Source organism: Elaeis guineensis, chromosome 2 (genome assembly GCF_000442705.2).
Source record: "Elaeis guineensis isolate ETL-2024a chromosome 2, EG11, whole genome shotgun sequence".
Lineage (NCBI taxonomy): Eukaryota > Viridiplantae > Streptophyta > Magnoliopsida > Arecales > Arecaceae > Elaeis > Elaeis guineensis.
Genome location: NC_025994.2, coordinates 84,788,066 through 84,804,834, shown reverse-complemented (window position 1 = coordinate 84,804,834; position 16,769 = coordinate 84,788,066). Strand labels below are relative to the sequence as shown.

General features: G+C 37.3%; 1 long non-coding RNA gene across 2 annotated transcripts; it reads left to right on the top strand.

The window, feature by feature from the left end:
- Positions 1-7,043: 7,043 nt before the first annotated feature.
- LOC140855453 (uncharacterized) lies at positions 7,044-13,137 on the top strand. Of its 2 annotated transcripts, XR_012138381.1 has the most exons (5): positions 7,044-7,347; positions 7,438-7,609; positions 9,466-9,560; positions 9,836-10,058; positions 12,837-13,128. It is a non-coding gene; the product is annotated as an uncharacterized lncRNA (long non-coding RNA). The 2 variants fall into 2 exon arrangements; XR_012138380.1 differs by having other exon boundaries at positions 9,836-13,137.
- The last annotated feature ends 3,632 nt before the right edge of the window (positions 13,138-16,769 follow it).

The following is a 16,769-nucleotide window of genomic DNA, read 5'->3' as shown; positions in this document are numbered from 1 at the left end:
CTCGAAGTGTTTCAAGCTCGCCATAACATCTTTCACCTTTTGAAGGTACTTCATCATAATAGGATCTCGAACTTCAAATTCACCCTTGACTTGTCCAGCAATCAGTTGTGAGTCGGTGAAGACCTTCAAATTGTCGATTTTGAGCTCTTTGGCTATCTTCAAGCCGGTCAAAAGTACTTCATATTCGGCTTGATTATTTGAGACTTTAAAATTAAACTGAAGGGCATATTCAGTGACTATCCCTTCGAAATTTGTGAGTACAAGGCCGGCTCCACTACCCTATGCATTAGATGCTCCATCAATGTGCAGCACTCAGATCGATTCTAGATCAGGGTTGGGGTCGTATCCTCTTTTATTATGTTGCCATCTGTGTCTTCTAGCTTATTGTCGGATATGATACATTCGGCAACAAAATTAGCTAGGACTTGTGCCTTTATGGATGGTCATGGGCGATATTGAATGTCGAATTCATCAAGCTTTACTATCCACTTTGCCATCCGACCTGACATATCAGGCCGATGTAAGATCGTCTTCAGTGGCTGATCTGTCAAAACTATAATTTGATGAGCTTGAAAGTACGAACGAAGTCATTGTGCTGATATAATCAGGACGTAAATCATTTTTTCTATCCTTGAGTATCGAACTTCGGCATTGTGAAACACTTTATTGGTATAGTAGGTTGATCGATGAATTCGATTCTCATCCTCTTAGACGAGCATCGAACTAACTGCTTCTGCTGAAATTACCAAGTAGAGATACAATGTTTCTCCGATCCTTGATTTTGTAAGCAAAAGTGAAGTCAAGTATTATTTAAGTCTTCGAAAATTTCGGCATTCATCTGACCATAAGAAATCCTTCATTTGCCGTAAAGTTTTGAAGAATGAAAGCATCTCTTGGCCGACCTAGAAATAAATCGACTGAGCACGGTAATCCTTCCATTAAGTTGCTGTATCTCTTTCTTTGAACTTAGGTGCTTCATATCGATAATGGCTTTAATCTTTTTGGGATTAGCCCCGATCTCTCATTGTGAAACAAGAAATCTAAAAATTTCTCAGAGGTTACTCCAAATGCATATTTGGTTGGGTTTAATTTATTTGACGCCGTCGGAGTGTACTAAAAGCTTCCTTTAGGTCCCAAACATGATCTGAAGTTTGGAGACTCTTCACCAGCATGTCGTCCATATATACTTCCATGTTCTGCCCGATTCACATCTTGAAGATCTTGTTGACAAGCCGTTGATAGGTAGCGTCGGTATTTTTTAGACCGAAAGGCATTACTTTGTAGCAGTATATACCTTTGTCGGTCACAAAAGTCGTATGCTCCTCATCTTCTGGTACCATACGGATTTGGTTATATTCGACAAAACATCCATAAAACTAGAAGTCGGTGATCGAAAGTCGCATCGACCAATTGGTCATCTTTGGCAAAAAAAAGCTATCCTTCAGACAGGATACATTCAGATCAGTATAGTCGATGCAGATCCTCCACTTTTCATTAGCTTTTCTCACCATTACCATATTTGCAAGCCAGTCGGGATATGTAGCTTCTCTGATGAAGCTTGCTACAAGGAGTTTATCGACTTCTTCATCAATGACTTTTTATCTTTCAGGAGCAAAAGGCCATTTCTTCTATCTCACCGGCTTAACATTTGGGTTGATGTTAAGTCGTGAATTATTATTTCTGGAGAAATTTCAGATATGTTGGTGGCTGACCAAGCAAAAATATCAGTATTGGCCCTGAGCAATTTTATTAGTTGTTGCATTTTGAGTCGGGCAATTGTGATCCGATTCGGATCATTTTCTTGAGATCTTTTTCTTTTAATAGGATGAAAAGAGTTGTTCAGCCAGTTTACCCCTCTCCTGATTTTCTCTTTGGTCCAATTTGTCAACAGGCAAAGAGTCTTCAGGTTTGTTATTTTGAGTGGAGACAAGGAAGCAACATCGGACGAGTTGTTGATCTCCATGCATTTCTCCAACTCCATGTCTTGTTGGAAATCGGCTAACAGATGGTATGTCAAAACCACTGCTCTTAGGGCATTAAGCTTGGGTCGTTCAGTATGACGTTATAAGCCGAAGGTATCCAAACTATGTGAACATTATGAAAATAGTGCTCTGTTGTGGTTCGGTCCCAGCGGTTAAAGAGAGAGAATTTTTCTTCCACTGTGACAGCATCTTTTGTGAAGCCGACCAATAGTGTTGAGACTCTTATGAGTCGGTCATTCGACAGTCACATTTGGGAGAAAGTCGAATAAAATAAAACATCAGTCGAGCTTTCATTATCTACAAAAAATTTTTACATCATAGTTTGCTATTGTTGCTGAAACAATAACAGCATCATCATGAGGAGTCTGAATTCTTCAAACATCTTCTTTCGAAAAAATTATTACATTGTCGAGTTATCGTCGCTTTGCTGACTCATCTTCGAAAGTTGCCCCCCCGTCCAGTCATCCGGAGATCATGTTGATCACCCATACAGTTAGTTGATTATTTACAGCCTCTCCAGTTTACAGTTGAGGTCGTCGATCAGCAGGAGGTTGAGTCGGTGGATCTCTCTGATATTTGCCGAGATAGCCTCATCGAATCAGAGCTTCTATCTCATCCCTGAGCTGAATACATTATTCGATATCGTGACCGTGATCACGATAGAACCGATAATATTTCTTTCGATAGTGATTTCTCGGCAATGCCTTCATCGGTGGGGGGTGTTGTAGATGTTTCGCTCCTTCGATCTCCATGAGGATCTATGCATGAGGAGCAGAAAGAGAAGTATAGGAGTCATACCTACTGTAACTCGACCTTGACTTTGTCGTCGGGGTGAAGCCCGCTTATTGGATGGTGGCCGACTTGATTCGGCCAGAGCTCCTTCTTTCTTTTCTTCTTCTTCTTCTGACTTTTACCTTCTGTCTGGCACCGATCAGAAGCTCCTTTATTTGGCGCATGTATTTGTATACGCACTCCAGAAGTTTAGCATAAGTCCGAGAAAGAGTTTTGTCCAAAGAATATATAAATCGAGATTTCCTTAGACCTCTTTTCATGGCCGAGATAGTCATGTTTTCATTGAAGTCTTTGACCTCCAGCGTGGCCGCATTAAAGTGAGAAATGAAATTCCGAAATATTTCAGTCTCTCCTTGTTTAATCGAGAAGAGACTATCAGAAGTGCGTGGCAGCCTTCGACTGATGCTGAAGTGAGCCACAAAAGAATGTTCTAACTGTCCGAAAGAATATATGCTTCCCGATTGAAGTCCGGAGTACCAAGCTCGAGCGGCTTTCCAAAAAGTTGCTGGAAAGTCGATGCATAAGAGGACGTCGGTAGCCCCCTGAATTATCATGAGAGCCTTGCAGCTCTCAAGGTGGTCAATCAGATCGGTAGATCCATCGTATGGCTCCATCTGAAGCATCTTGAACCGAGATGGGATGGTTGGTCCAGGATGTGCCAAGAAAGCAACTGGGTGGTATGGAAGTCGTAGTCGTTGGAGGACTTTCGACCTTCCATTTGAAGCTGAGCAAGTTGGCGATTGATCTCTTAAAATTTACGTTCGTAATCATCAAGTCGCCTTTGGAAAACTTCAAGGGTGGAACTTCCCGATGAGTTAGAGGGGAAAGCAGACGGTGCTCGCGATCGCTTTTCCTTCCTTGCTCGATCTAACTGAGAAGGAGAGGGATGCCGTGAATGGTGGGTGGCATGTCGAGAGTGCCGCGAGTGCCGCTGCTCATCCCGATGAGAGAGCCAAGATGGTCGCTCTGGTGAAGAAGATTGTGATCGCCGTGGATGACAGCGGCTGTGCTTGGATGGCACCGATCGCGCCACTGGTTGCTCCGCCGATGGCTACGGTGGTTGAGTCTGCTACTACTGGAGGCTTCTGATCACCTCCATAAAAACAGTCATCTACTGCATAAGTACAGCGATCTGGACATCCGTGGTAACCACAGGACGTGTGGAACTAGACTCTGCTACTGGAGGAGGGGGAGGAATCTCTTTCCGACGGGAAGAGTGTCTCGCCGATCTAGTTGCAGTTGAATGTTGGGCTCTAGTTTTCGTCATGGTGAATATTGTTTCTCTCTCCTACCTGACGTGCCAATCTGTTGCGGTCAACTTCTCATTGCCTGTCGTCAGGAATAAACATCTGCAAGACAACGTCCACACTGATCGGATTTGTGTCCGATGGAGATCCTTCGATGCTTAAGTTAGAGAGGAAAGTTGGTGAACAGTAGATGTCAATATTCAGAGTAGCAGAGTTTTGGTCAGAAGTGGCTTATCAGCCCTATTTTCCTTACCTCTTTTTATAGACGAGGTTCTTATAACCATCGGATGTGGTTCCGTATTTTATGGCGCTAAATCATCGGGTCATAATCACGTAGTGGGTCATTAATTTCTCAATTATAGCGCCGTGATATGCAGCCGGTAACCGTTTGTGATGGTTAAGGCATATTGACCAGATTAGCCGACTGTATGTCAGTAATAGGCACGGTCATTAGTTGATGATTCTGCTATATCGTCGGTTATCAGCCATAAGTCAGTGACATTTGTTCAATCGATTGACGAAGAGTCGGAGTCGACAGTTCGGTCGATGTTTCATTAAAATTGTGTGTTCGATCGATCAGTTATTGTCGAGTCGGAATCAATTAGTCGGAGTTGTACATTCGGTTGATCGACTATTATCGAATCAAAACCATAAAAATTAAAATTAAAATCGATAAATTTATTTATATATATATATATATACATATGTGCGCGCACGCAAATACATATGTGCGCGCACGCAAATGCGCGGTCACACCGCTCCAGTGCGATGGTCACGCTCTTTTGGCTAGCAACGTGATATTTTGGTTAGAATCCTGAGTGGTGTGCAACTACCAGGACTCACATAATTACGGTGCAGGTCCCTCCACCTCTCTCTCTTAAATTTTAAAAAAAAAAGTGTTAATCCAGAATAATGCTCGTGGGTGCTATTTGGAATAATTTAAGAATTACTGCAGCTGCATTCATAGATTTGGGTTCAGATCCTATATTTATCGAAATTAGATATTCCAGGAGTGTCACGACAGCATTGCTACCCATTTGTCGCTGTTCATTGTATGTAATTTTTGTTAAACCAGAATAATGCTTATGGGTGCTATTTGGAATAATTCAAAAATTACGGTAGCTGCATTCATAGGTTTGGGTTCTGTTCTTACATTTATTGGAATTAGATATTCCACGAGTGCCGCGAGGGCATTGCTACCCATTTCTCGGTGTTCATTGTATGTAATTTTTTTTCTTCGACGGAGAAAAATCAGCATAGACAAATAAAATTAGAGTCTTTATCAGCATATAGCTGCAAATCAATAATCAAATAATATGTTGATAGTCTTTGATCTCTAGTGTTATGAACCTCAGAATTTATCATCAAAAAGTTTGAATCCAAACTTGTTTTCATAATATCAGCACTAACACAACAATAATACTAATGGATTATGACGAAGGAAGTGGCTTTTTTGAATAAATCGGATGCATTATTCTTTCTTCAATAAATTCATGATGTTAAGCTTATGTAAACTCTATCATCTTGGAAAGAGAGATCATTTGAGCTTGTTGATGCATGTAGAAAAAACTCTACCCACCAATGTGAGGTTTGGCTCAACTAGGCTAGCTTGTCCTAAAGCAACCTAGTCTAGGCTGGGCACAACCTTTGTGCATGATGGAGCTCAACAAGGACTCCCAAAGGAAGTTGGACTCTTGATAACTCTAAGTGGATGCCGAGTCCTAAAATGATTGGAGGGTAGGAAACTCTAGCCTTTATCCCTATTTAATAATCTCCTATCCCTGAAACTCGCCATCACTGCCGGTCATCGGAACAAGGCAAAAAAGGCAATGGGCTACATGTGTTCAAATCATAAACATGGATAGATTGAAATTAATTTATTCAATGACTTGTTGGTTGAGTTTGAGTAATTTTTAAACAGTTGACTTGACTGGCTAAACATGAAAATTCATAATTAAAGGTAAAATTGCATTACCCATAAAAAAATTTATTATTTTTTTATTTTTTACGTGCAGTCATTCATAAAAAAACAAAAAGTAAACCTCAAGCATTACGGAATGCTACCTTCGTCACATGATATTTATGATATTTCATTTTAACTTTTATTATGATCTATAACAACCGAGGATCTAATCCTAAAAAACTAGCCGACAAATGTTATTTTGATTTTTTTGATTCTATATAAATACTCAAATCTTTCCAATGAATAATCGATGTGAGACTAAATATACATCCATATGGATTTTCACATACTCTTCTCTGTTTAAGCCTCAATGTCCTCACCAAACTAAAGATCCAAATCCATGCTTCCATTCACAGACAACATAATTGACCCATGGTCTGCCCCAATGAACTTGTGTTGCAGTATCCCATAATCCATATAGGCTATAGGCCGAGTCAACTCTATTACTATTTATAACAATCCATGATCTCATCTAAAAACGCTAGCCAGTAGATATTATTTGGATTCCTTAGTGCTATATAAATATCCAAGATCTTTCCAACGAATAATCTATGTGGAATTAAATATATGCCTGTACAGATCCTTATATGAATAATAATCAAATTTGATAGATTTTTTTAGCATTTTAGTTTTAGTTTCTTACAATTCGATGCTTTGAATAGAATAGTAATTACATGTCTACGGTACTTTTAGTTGCTGGAGGATAGAAGACATGTACATATTCTAATATATGAACCGATTTCATGGTTTGTATAATTTCAGAGAATTAATTTTTATTTATTTATCCATATGGCTACTTTAATTACTTTTTACTATAAATATTTTTATATATTTTTGGTGAGAATGGCTCATATCTATAATTTTCATCGGCTCAATATTAAGATAATACTAAGAAATGCTTTAGCAGAGGTGATAGAGAAAATGAAGAAAAATGATCTTAGTAGCAGAAGCACACCATTTGAGTGGAGTAATTTTGGCAACAATAAATATTTATGGTTTTGAAAACTTATAAAACTAGACCGTCTAAGTGAGAGAAAGTCAGAAAGAGAAAGTCTCACGTCTTCTAAGGTATTCGGTGGGTTAGTGTTTGTAGATTTTATTCTTCTCCTTCTATTTCTTAGAGATCTGTTTAAGTTCTTTAGGGTTTCTACATCAGATCTGTGCAGTCCTGGTCCTCATGGACCAAGATTCATTGATGGTTGGATCTTTGGAGAAATCGGTTCAGTCGGGCCCTTTGTTGGAAGAGAAATCATGTGAAAATATAGCCTCCCCGTCCGATCCTTCTCTGAGGCAGAAAGGTAAGGAAGTGATGATAGATGCGACCATAGATATTCCTGGCAACAAGTCTAATGTGGTGACAAAGGTATGCCCCCTTTTATCACTGGAGGGAACCTACAGCATCTCAACAAGTAAGCTCTTTAACAGGTTCTGTCTCTGACTTTGGACATCACAGGAGAGTACCAATTGCTCAAACATATGTGGAAGGCTCTACAACAGTTGGAAGGGGTTCCACTGAAGAGGTTGGAACTTGGTCTCCAGTTGTGCAAAATCAGAGAAAGTTTCAATGGGAGACATCGAGGGTGATGGGTGCGGAGGTGGAACTTCTCCAGCAATAATTTATGAAGGTAGTCTCCTTCTCTAATGACGAATTTAAATCTTCTGCAACTCGTTTGAATCTTGCTTTGGTAGATAATTTTTGGATAAAGGGCTTCCAGTAGATTTTGTAGAAAGAGAAATGAAGCTGAGATGGAATGTCCAAGGGGACTTTCATGTCTCAGCTCTATCAAAGGATCTGCTTTTATTCCAATATCCTATAGAAGAAATCAAAAAAAGAATATTGAAAAAAGAGCCTTGGTCACTGGCCGGCCAACTATTGGCTCTTCAGCCTTGGCGGCCAAAGTTTTGCCTTGTGAAAGATATGGTTACAAAGGCTAGAGTATGACTTAGAATGCCAGACTTCCCATTGGAACTGTGGGAATCGAGAAAGATACTGAAAATTACTGTTTAGGCTGGCACTCCTCTTTTCTTAGATAACTGGACTGTTTAATCTTCCCGCATGGGTTTTGCGAGAGTATGCATTCTCTTGAATATGACAAAACCTATATATCCGGGGACTAAAGTGCAGATCCAGGATGAAACTCTATGGCAGCAGTTTGTGTATAAGGAGCTTCTTGAAATATGCTATAATTGTGGTCGGATTGGAGTTGAGGTGGAAAACTGTGATTGGTTGAGAACAAATGGATCAAAAGCAATGCTTTTTGGTCCATGGATCCGAGCGATCAGGATTCTAATTACTTAACTTCTAAAATCTCAACATAAGGGTGTTTCAAAATCAACTTCGATTGATAAGCAAACTTCTTCTACTTGGGCACAACCAAAGAACCCTATCAAAATGAACTCTCAATCTAGCCCAATGGTGCCTTCCTCAGGAATTAAATCACAATCTAGATTTAGCCCATTGATGAATATGACAAAGGATATTGTTATGGAAACTAACACTAACAATGATGAGATTATGATATTTAGTATGCATGGAAATCAAAGTGATGGAACAGAGATCAAGCGAAAAAGATCTCCATCTAAAAAGCCTACCGATCTAAAATCTTCATCTCCCCCATGCTCCAAAATGGTCATGGGAAACAAACAAAGTACAAACTCAGAAGCTAATAATTAGGTATGAAAACCTATGGTGACGAAGGCTCAATCTTCAAAATCCTCCACGCAAGAAGAGGTAGGGATGCAACAGGAATCAAACACGTGTCATGAAGCAATAGTTGCTAAGACTCAAGCAGTGACTGATACAAACAGGGATAAAACTTCATTAGTTAATATTCCAATACAGCAAGGTGAGGAAAGGATAGATCCAAGAGTAATGGAAGTTGTTCTAAGGACACAACCTCCAATATCTTTACCCCCTACATGAAGATACTTGTGTGGAACTATCATGGGGCTGCAAAGCCCTCTTTTGTTAATTATGCTAAGATTTTAATGCATCAACATAAATCTGATAGTATGTATTTTTTGGAAACTAGATTAGATGTAAATGCTTTTACTCATATTCAGAAGTTTTTTGGGCTTTTATGGGATATATATACATGGTTCCGGCTATTGGTCTATTGGACGGTATTTTTATAGGTTGGAAGAAATCTATGAGCCAGATTTTTTTTATGCATGATCAAGTGGTTTTTTGGTTTGTTACTATTTCGAAATTTCCTTCATGGATTTTGGAAATTGTGTATGCTAGTACTTCTGTTTTTCAACGTCGTATTTTATGGACTCAAATTCTAGATGTGTTAAGTTTGGGTTACCCTTTATTACTTGCTGGGAATTTTAATTGCATCTTAACTGATCAAAATAAGAGGGAAGGGGAGTTTTTAATATTAATCGTGATATTCGTGAATTTAGAGCTTTTATCCAGAACTCGGGTCTTATGGATCTTAGTTTTCAAGATCCCACTTACACATGGTGCAATAATCGTCAGGGATAAGCTCGGGTTTGGGAGTGGATCGATAGAGTATTTGCATCTCCTAACTGACTGTCAAGATATCCCGAGTCATCTGTAACTTATCTCATAAGGTATGCATCAGATCATTGCCCTCTACTTATACATGTTGCTCTTTCTGTTGCAAAAAGTCCTAAGCTATTTAGATTTGAGAAAAACTGGATGACCTATACGGGTTTTCTAAATTGTTATCTGGCATGTGTGGACTGGTTTTTATAATCAACTCCCTCCAAATCATGTATCCTTTTTGCTTTCGAAGGTTCGACGGGCCATCCATAAATAGAAATATTGCATAGAAAATCTTAATAGCATGGAGCGAACGTTTTATAATCAAATTCATGATTTGCAGGTTATAGAGGCCCAATAAGGAGGCTTATCAACATCTGAGCATTCTCAATTGCTAGACCTTCTCTGTCATTATCATAATACTCTTCGTCGGATTGAGATCATGTGGAGATAGAAGTCGCGGATGCTTTAGTTGAATGAAGATGATTTGAATACTAGATATTTTCATCACTCGACTTTGATGCACAGACGATATAACCGCATAAATACTATCACCACTGACCAAGGTACAATGATCATTGATTTAGTGACTATTGTAAACACTTTGCTTAATCATTTTCAATGATGATGGATGGATATATAGGAAGACCAGCAACTTGATTATCCTTTGATGCATAATATTTTATCAATTAAAAACTATCAGAGGCTCACTCAAGATATCACTGAGAATAAAATCTAACAAGCAATTATGTCGATTCATCCCGACAAAGCTCTAGGGCCAGATGGATTTTTTGCTTCATTTTTTCAAAAGTGCTTGCCCATTATTAAAAGAGAGATAATTGAAGCTATCCTTTATATATTTAATAAAAATATGATTCCTAAGGATAGGACTAAAACTCATATTGTTTTGATTCCTAAAAGATAAATCCTCAAATTTCAAATGATTATAGACCTATTAGTTTGTGTAATACTATGTATAAAATTATTGCAAAAATTTTTGTTAATTGATTGAAGCCTGTTCTTCTCTCACTCATCTCTCCTGAGCAAGGTGCGTTTGTTTCGGAGAGAGCTATAACTGATAACATTTTGTTAGCATAGGAAATAATACACTCGGTACATATGGTGCCAACATCTCAAGCCTTGATGCTATTAAAAGTTGATATGAAAAAAATATATAATCGGGTCAGATGGTCATTCTAAATTCAGGTATTACATCATTTTGATTTTTCTAATAAATTTATCCTCGAATAAATGCTTGTGTGTTAAACTCAAAGTTTGTGCTTCTCATAAATGGATCATCTACTGAACCTTTTTCAATATCCACAGGCTTAAAGCAAGGATGTCCTCTCTCACCTTATTTATTTTATGTAATGAGATTCTTTTGATATTTTTACATGGTGCTGTCCAGCAAAGTTGCTTAGGGTCTACCAACCAAAAGATGGCCCTCAAGTCTCACATATATTTTATGCTGGTGATTGTCTTTTAGTAGCTCGAGCAACGATGAGAGATGCTATTTGAATGTAATACTAGATGCTTTTGCAACCATTCGGGATGAAAGATAAATAATAGCAAATCTTATATTTTTTTTAGTAAAATAATAAATTTGAATGTTAAATCTTAAATTTGTAATATATTACAAATTAATGAAAAGACAACTAATTGGTAGTATTTTGGGATTCCTTTGTCAGGCACCTTGCTGAAGGCAAGGGATTTTCAGCCAATGCTGAAGAAGATTTATTCGAAAATTGCATCGTAAAAATGACGTCTGCTTTTTCTAGCTGGCTGACTTACTTTAATTCAATCGGTTCTGCTATCCATTCTCCTCTATACTTTATCTTCGGTATGAGTTCCAATGCATATTCTCTATCAAATGGAAAGGGGGTTTAGGACTTTTTTGTGGGGGCATGATGCAAACCGATATGCATTTCATCCGATTGCGTGAGAAAAGATTTGTTCAACTAAAGCCGAGGGAGGTTGGGGCTTCTCTTCTCCGATGAACACTCAGTTATATTGTCTTGAAAAAATTGCTGCTCAATTATTGATTAGAAACGATTCCTTATGGGCACAAGTAGTTAAAGTTAAATATAAATTTAATAATTATTGGATAATATATAAAAGACCCAGAAATTATTCAGTTATTTGAAAAAATATTTGCACCATGGGTGTTCATGTCCAATTGCATATTAAGTGGATGATTGGCAATGATATGACAATTAAAGTTTACGAAGATCCTTGGACACCAATTCCATTGAGATTATGGCCTATTTATCTTAATGTTGATCAAATATCTTTAGATATGCATGTTAGGTACTTTATAACACCTATGAGTATGTGGGACATCACCATGTTGAATATTTATTTTGCTCCCCAACTTATGGATAGTGTCTGTTTGATTTCTTTGCCACAGGAAAATTGGGAAGACCAACTGGTATGGAAAAAAAACAAGAAAAAAAGAGTCTCTCTGGCAGATATCAAATTATTTCATTCCCTTTCTTTGAAAAGAGATCAAAATTCAAATAGTTTTTTGTAGATATGAAAATTAAAAGTTCTCCCAAGAGTAAAAACTTTTTGGTGGCATCTGGTGTAGAATAGACTTCCAACAAAAGCACGTCTAGCTCACTGTCATATTATCTCATATGATAATATTTTTTATGATTTGTGTAAGGATCAAATAGAGGATTAATTGCTCTCATCCAATCATGGAATGTCACTTTGCCAAAATGTGCTGGCAGCAACTAGCAGATATGTGTTGATTGACCTTCTTTTCGATTTCTTTGCCAGTTATGGTTCAATATTTAGCCACAGCTTTGGTAGAGAACAATCAGAAAGCAACCTTGGCATATACTACCTGGTTGCTTTGAAATGCTAGAAATGAGAGAATCTTTAAACAGATAAATTTTAACACAAATCACATTATGCGAAATATATTATTATTTATCATAGATTCTAACTTTCTTGAAATGCAACCTAATTAAACTCTGTGGCGGCACTAGGGCAACTCTTCACAGCATAATGGCTGGTGTATAGAACTCATACATGTTTTTTGATTGCCTTCTTCTGTGGGAGTTTTAAAGGTCAACTTTGATGCCTTTTTAGTGGGAGATAAGGCTGCAGCTGCTTATGTTATTCGAAACTTTCGAGAAGAAATGATTCAGGCTGGTGGCAAGCAATTACGTCACACTAATGTATCTATGGCTAAGTTAACTGCTGCATGGTTAGGGGTTAAAGTAGCTATACAAGATCAACATGCCAATCAAGTGTGGCTAGAAGGAGACTCAAAAACAATGATAAGTTGGATAAATAGTCCAGAAACCTATTTAAATGCATATTTTTCTTTTTTATAGGACCTATGGCAATGGAGAAGGATAGCAAATCTATTCAAGGTGTCACATATTCTGCGTGAAGCCAACCGAATAGCTGATCACATATCACACATTGCTTTACAAGGTGATTTTCTATGGATGGATCAGACTGGGATAGACCCTTTATGTGCTTACCTTGTAAGAGTTGATGGATATAGAGTATTATTCATAAAGAAATAGAATTAAATAGTGCCTTAGAATAGCTACTTCACATAAATAAGAAAAGGATCGCCATTTTGATAATTTTTTCTAAATAATAACACTTTATTGCACTTATGGCGAATCAGATGACATACTGGGGGAAATCTTCAGAAACAAAGTAAAAGAGGGAAAGGTATATGGAGAAAAGTAAAAATATTTGGGACATGTGTAAGAGAGAAAAAGATCGGCTATCATAATCTCTTAAGGGACGAGAGGAATAAATTACAACCATTGAGAAAAGAATGCTTTGTGCAAAGAATGTTCGAAGGTATTTTTGATATTAATTATTTTTTGTGTGAAGATATATGTATATATTGCAAGTACTTGAAAAGAAAGAAAAAAAGAAACAAAAATATTGAGGAAAAGTACAAAAAAAAAGAAAAAGAAAAAATAAAGAAGGAAAAAAAGAAAAAAAAGAAAAAAAGAAAATAGTGTTATTACTAACGTCTTATCCATTTGGTTGCAAGTTGCAAAAGAAGTAGATTATCTATTATTTCTTGATTTGAGAAGAATCTACGACTAGCATCAAGAGCAATGGCAATTTATACGATACTGTTATTTCATCAAACATCATCATAGTAAGTCTACTTCCAAGAAGACTTCAAGATTAATGATATACAGTTGTCATTGTATTGCTAAATTAGTTAACCTGAAACTCTATAACTGATGCTGCTATACCATACTCATGCTAGCTCAGACATTGAAGTCAAAATTCTATTGTATTATTCTCACAAGATATATGCTGTGCATAATTAGATTGATTCTTTGTGATCTTTGCACTGTTGGTGTCTTAGCACAATTCTTAGTCATATTTCGGATGAGAAGCAAGAATGTTCTATAAAGTACTATATCCATTCAAAGGAAAAAAGAAAGAAAAGTTGATATAAAAGAAAATAACAAAAAAAAAAGGAAAAAAGGAAAGAAAAAAAATTGAAAAAAAGAAAAAGAAAAAAGAAACAAAAAATAGAAAGAAAAAAAGAAAAGAAAAAAGCAAAGGAAAAAGCAAAAACATGGAACAAGGAAATGAAAACAGATATGTTTACTACTAACTTTGTTTTCTTTGGTTACAGATTTCTATATTAAAACATCTTGGCGTATATCATCTCTTTTATAGTAGTTATTTGATCCTAGATTATTATATTAAAGAATGAAGACTTCGCCAAGGGAGCTAGAGGTATTGGCATCAAGGGATGCTTTGCATGATTGCTTCGGATCATAACTTCTGTCATGTTACCTACCTAGATTATTGGAAAATAGGTGATTACTATTGAAAATCAATAATGAACATGGACACTCCATTCAGTATTATGCTTATAGTGGGTTTCTCAGCCTACGGCTGAGCTCTCAACCGAGTTGATTCTACAAGATTATTGAAAATTTTGTATCAGAGTGGTTTAGATGGATCTAATTTCAAATCCTTATGTTATTACCTGAACAACGTAGACTCTTCGGATTATATGTGGCAGAGTGGTACTCATACTTATTTCTTTTCTATTTCATTGGGTTATCAGTAGTCAATTACACCATCATCTTAGAGTATGCTTATATGTTTCAACTTCATCAGGGTGAATGATCATTAATTGGATTTTCTGGAAGACATTCAAGATTTAAATGCGTCCTTTTGTTTCTTCGAATTTTACTGACAAAAGCTCTTGGCACCTTCTAATCGTGGTATAATTTCTATTATGTTTCATTTTAACAAATAAATATATGCAGTTTCCAGGGAGTTTGCTGGTCTTATATATATCAATGGTGCTTATATGCTTATGCTTCTCTGGAGTTAGGCTATCAGTATAATAGGAGCTGTGGGTCAACTTCATTGTTGCATATTGATCAAAATCATAATTTCAATCCACAGTTGAATGGTTTCATACTCTTATGTTAGCTGGATGATTTGAATGCTCATATACTACTCTCTGTATTCCTAAATGTGGGGTTATGTTTATATGTATTGGTGGATCATCATTTTGTAATGAGCTATTTAGCTGGATAGTTGTAAATATGTATACTGTCATAGACTTTTACTTTTGATAATACAGCAGCTGATGCTTCTTACCAAAAAAAAAAATATAAATATTGGGATTTCTGATAATTTAAGTATAAATTAGTAATAGCATCTATATAATAATAGTAAAGTGATACATGCATATTATGGGTAAAATTCCATATTGACACATAACATACTAGAGTCATTTTCCAACCGTCATGTGTCAAAATGCTTCATCGTTTCATTTCCGTTGATTTTGCCTATGTTCTCCCCATTTTTCCTCTATTTTCTCCTCCTTAGGAGCATATTAGAGGTGAAATTCTGCATTGACACATAAAATTCTAGAGTCACTTCCTAACCACCATGCGTCAAAACGCTTCATTGCTTCATTTTTGTTGATTTTTTTTTATGTTTTTCTATTTTTGATTTTTTCTGTATTCTCCCCATTTTCCCTCTATTTTTCCCTCCTCATGAGTCCTAATCAAGTAGAAGGCTTGGAGCGGCCATGTTTTCCCCTTTATTTCCCATCCTCTGGAGTCCCAATCGGGTAGGAGGCTTGGAGCAGTTGAAAGGAAGCTTAGATGGCTGAGGTTTTGTGTTCGATATTTTTTTTTTCTTTTTTCCATTCTTGAGAGTCTCAATCGGATGGGAGGCTAGGAGAGATCTAATATATTCAAAGATTTAGGGCTCAAATCATCTTATCCATCTGATTATCGGGTTTACTTCCATGTTTCCTTTGTTTTTATTGATTTTATTTTTTTTCTATGTTTCCTTCTTTTTTTTGTTGATTTTTTCTATATTTTTTTATTTTTTTCTTTATTTTTCCATCCTTGTGAGTCCCAATCGGGTGGAAGGCTTGGAGCAGCCGAAAAGGAAGCCCAGACAATCATACATTACAAGATGGTTTCTAAAAATAAGTAGATAATGGCCCAAATCATGTTCGGCCAGCTTTGTGCCTAGCTAGACCTAACCTAACTTGGTCAATCCAAAGCCCCCACCTTAACTCACGATACCCTCAAATGCTCCTCACTTGCTCTCCCATGCCGCCTCCCGATGGATCTCTCTCTCTCCAAACTCTCTTTGCTCTCTCTCTCTCTCTCCCTGGCTGCTCCTAGCATCCATCCCACTCTCATGTTTCTCCATCTCTGACTCTCTCCATGCCATCTCCCTCCTCCTTGCCCCTTCCACTCTCACTCCTCTCTCTCTTTTTTGGACTTCTCCATGTTGTCTAACTCTTCCGACGCCCCTTTGACTCCCATGCTACCCTAGATCTATCTTTCTCTTTCTAACTCTTCCTATCCTACTGTATTGCCATTACCACCCTGGAGATGTTGGAGAAGGGGAACAGAAGAAACATTACCCACATCTTCCACTTCTCTAGCTCGAGCTTGGATCAAGTGTTGATTGGGATCCGTAGCCCATTTAGGCTTCAGCCCTAAAACTCAAAAGTTTTTCCAGGATCAGGCCAGGGCTTCATCAAAACCCATGTGACATGGTCCAATTTTAACCATACTCAGACATGCATGAGTGAGAGAGAGAGAGAGACAGAGAGTGGGGGTAGGGATGGCAATCAGGTTGGATCGGGTCATAAACGGATTGGATCATATACGGGTCGAATTAAAAAATATCAAATCTGAATCCGACCTATTTATTAAACAGGTTAGATTTTTCAATCTAAATCGAACCTATTTAATAAACAGATCATCCGATCCGACCTGTTTAATTTG